The sequence below is a fragment of the Gossypium hirsutum genome, chromosome D02, assembly GCF_007990345.1.
Source record: "Gossypium hirsutum isolate 1008001.06 chromosome D02, Gossypium_hirsutum_v2.1, whole genome shotgun sequence".
NCBI lineage: Eukaryota > Viridiplantae > Streptophyta > Magnoliopsida > Malvales > Malvaceae > Gossypium > Gossypium hirsutum.
Genome location: NC_053438.1, coordinates 55,396,602 through 55,400,164, shown reverse-complemented (window position 1 = coordinate 55,400,164; position 3,563 = coordinate 55,396,602). Strand labels below are relative to the sequence as shown.

At 32.9% G+C, this 3,563-nt stretch overlaps 1 long non-coding RNA gene across 2 annotated transcripts; it reads left to right on the top strand.

The window, feature by feature from the left end:
• Positions 1-745: 745 nt before the first annotated feature.
• Positions 746-3,183, top strand: LOC107910017 (uncharacterized). 2 transcript variants are annotated; one of them, XR_001687432.2, is made up of 3 exons: positions 800-1,027; positions 2,034-2,119; positions 2,831-3,183. It is a non-coding gene; the product is annotated as an uncharacterized lncRNA (long non-coding RNA). The 2 variants fall into 2 exon arrangements; XR_001687431.2 differs by having other exon boundaries at positions 746-1,027; positions 2,034-3,183.
• Positions 3,184-3,563: the final 380 nt, after the last annotated feature.

The window sequence follows — 3,563 nt, the reverse complement described above, 5'->3', positions numbered from 1 at the left end:
ACTCAACTCATCAATGGAAATATTTATAATGTTTAACAAATTCACAAATTAGTCCTCAGAATAGCTAGATTAAGCTAATACGAATTCAAAAACATAAAAATTACTAAAAAATGCATCAAATCACTTACCAATTAGGGCTTCAATTGAAAAACTACGAAAACCCTAGGTTTTCTTGGCTATGTCATGAAGAAGATGGTAAGATTGCAAAAATGTCATCTTTCTTTGGTTTAATTTAATATATATACTATGGTATTTTTGTAATTTTGACAACTTTCTTAATTAACTTTAATTAATCTATGTCTAAGCCTAATTAAGCCATCCACTTATGCAAATCATCATTCAATTTCATAACTAAATTCCTATGGGTTATATTACCCCTTTAGCCCCTTTAATTTAACTACTCAACTTTTGTAGCTTTTACGATTCAGTCATTTTTACTTATTAAACTATTTAAATGATAAAATTTCCTAACCAAAATTTAATACAACTTTATAGTTCTCGCAAATATTAATTGAATAATATTCATGAAGTATTACGTCGAAATTATGGTCTCGAAACTACTGTTTCTGGCACCACTAAAAATCAGGCTATTACAACTCCCCCCTTAGGGAATTTCGTCCCTGAAATTTCTTACCAGTGAATAGATTCAGGTATTGTGATTTAATTGATTCCTCTGTTTCCCATGTAGCTTATTCAACTCCATGTCAATTCCATAAGATCTTCACTAATGGTACTTTTTTGTTTCGAAGTTCTTTTACTTCGCATGCTAAAACTCTAAATATGATAATTCTTAGGGGGCATTTGGTTGGGGGGAATAGGCATGCATTCCCCCTATTCTGTGGGCCCACCACCAAACGGGCGTTTGGTTGCCCGTGTTGCTATTACGGCTCGATTCAGTTACGGGGCTATTACATCCATTGCCTGTAATAGCCATTCCACTTGTGATTCGACGATTAGGGATTCCGCCCTTGTTTCCTATTTTCTATTCCAATCGTTGCCCTCATCAAGCTTCTGTTCCCTTCCAGAGGTAATTTCCCTTTCCCTTTCATTGATTTCTGCTTCTTTTTTTATCTGTGATTCATTTATTCTCGTTCGTTTGTTAAAATTGATTTTTGTTCGCTTCTTCTTCTTCTCGTTCATTTTCTTTTGCTCAAATCTGCGATATTGATTCTTTTCTTATGTTTCCATTGGGTTTTGATTTTACTATTTGTATTGCATGTTTGATTTTCTTGTTTGATTTCCTTGTTAACCCCTTCATCTTATTCCCCTTTTTTCCTTCATTACTGATGTTGAAATTCCGCTGGAAGAACCATAAAAAAGACATCAGTATTAGCTTCAAGAATCAGAGGAGAGAAATTCGAGATTGCTCCTTTTTCTCTCTATAAATTTCTAGGTTTTAAGACTCAGTCTTAATTAATTATTATTATCGAAAACAGCTATTTCCTTTGTTTATTTGTTAATCGACAATGAACGATCAATCGGAGGAATTTCCTCTCATGGCTCCCCTACCGATCACCAGCCCAGCGAGATCGATCTCGAGGCCGGTCCAGCCGATCAAATTCAGTGTCGAATTTGCCTCGAAACTGACGATATGTTCTTCTTTTAAACCCTATTTCTTCAAATTTAACTTCCTTTTTTTAAAGAAAATTTAAAAAATTGGTTTCATCGATTGTGCTATGAATCACGAACACTTTGCATATTTTAAGCCTTCCTCTCGAAAAAAATTTGGTCTGTTTTTTCCTTCAAAATTCAACTACGTACATCACTCTAGTATAACGGATTCAATTTTTTCGTTTGGCGACCGAACTGATTGGATTATTAAACAAATTTAGAGAAGATAAAAATAGCAATTTAATTATTTTCAATTCCCTTTTTTTATTTTAAATAATTCCTTCGCAGTAAATTTTTTTGGTCATCCTACACAATAATGTTTAATAATTATGAAAAAAAGAAAACTTAATTTTTGTTACTAAGGGTGTTGTTTGAAGGAACTTGTGCTAATAACTAGTTCAATATGCAATTGTTTTACTCAGGTAGAGATTTTATTGCTCCTTGCAAGTGCAAAGGAAAATCAAAATATGTACATCGGGAATGTTTAGATCATTGGCGAGCTATAAAGGTATAAACATTGATACCCTTTTGAACAGTGAAATTGGAATGCTTTATACTTTACTTGTACTATGGTTTCACTGTCGTCTGTAGGAGTGCTTTTCTTTACAGCTATTATTTCATTGCTTGAACTAAATTTCAATGCTAGTGTTGCTGTGTTAGTTTCTGGATGCCAATTGTTCTGATAATCTAGATTCAATTTCTTTCTTCTGCATGTGTCTGATAACGGAGTAAAAATTTAGACAATCATACAACATAAAAAAAGATATATACCTACAACATTAGTCCTTTGTTCAGTAATGGAAACAAAAATTGCGTTTACTTTATATCCCCCCCAAAAAATGCAAGTTTAGTGAATTTAACTTAAGGGGAGCCTTCTCCTAGTCTTTCATGGCACAAGCATTGTAGATCTTGTGTGCTGACAATTGGATCAATAATGAAATCACAAAGATAAAAAGTTAGGAACAAATTCCAATTCATGTTAAATCTATTTTAGTGTAATGTGGTCAAATATCAGCTTCATTCTATATAAAAATTCATTATATTGAATGAGGATTGTGGTTACAGACTGAATAGCAGTTACTCCCAGCCCAATCTAACAAATGCAGTTGATCTTGATCTTGATCAATGACAAAGCCATAAAGTATTAAGTGTTTGTCTATTGTGTAAAGTTTAACTTACTAGCAATTTGATACCGGTTACCAATTTTCCTTGATCAAAGACAAAGACAAAGGCATAATGATTTCGGGTACTCCAACAAGATTCGAGGCACCCCAAGAAAATTGATCTATCTGTTTGGTACAACCTAGCATCTTTATGTTGTAATAAGGCTTCTGTCCTTACGGTATCTACGAATTGGTTCTTTGAAACTGCATAAGATCATCTATGACCTGAAACAAGCACCACAAGCTTGGCATCTAGAGCTAAGTAGTTTCCTTCTACAATATGATTAAGAACTCAGTTTCATATGTTTGTTTATTCATCTATGTTAAGGATTCCATCCAAATTTTATTTCTTGGTTTATGTGAATTATCTTGTAGTCTGATGAAGTAATAATAATTCCTCTGTTTAGTCTTTTCTGGCAACAATTGTCTCTTATATTAGTCTTAAAATATCATGGTCTTTGAATTATTTGATGTGTTGAGGTAATCTAAAGTTTATAAGGGTTGTTTCATTTCTAAGTGTTACATATCAGTATCGAGACAAAAATGATACATCAGCTCATACGGTACTAACTACATTGCTTTAGATGCACACTCCTTTAGTCGACCTGCTCACTATTCTGAACTGAGAACACAGACGTTATAAAAATGAAGCGCGGTCACTTACCGATGGTGGTCCGATATCTTTTAATAAAAAATGACCTAACCGGATAAAAGAAAGTTCAATTTTAATAATATAAATGGCTCATATTTTTTTGATTTTTTATTAAAAAAAACGAACAAACCAAATGG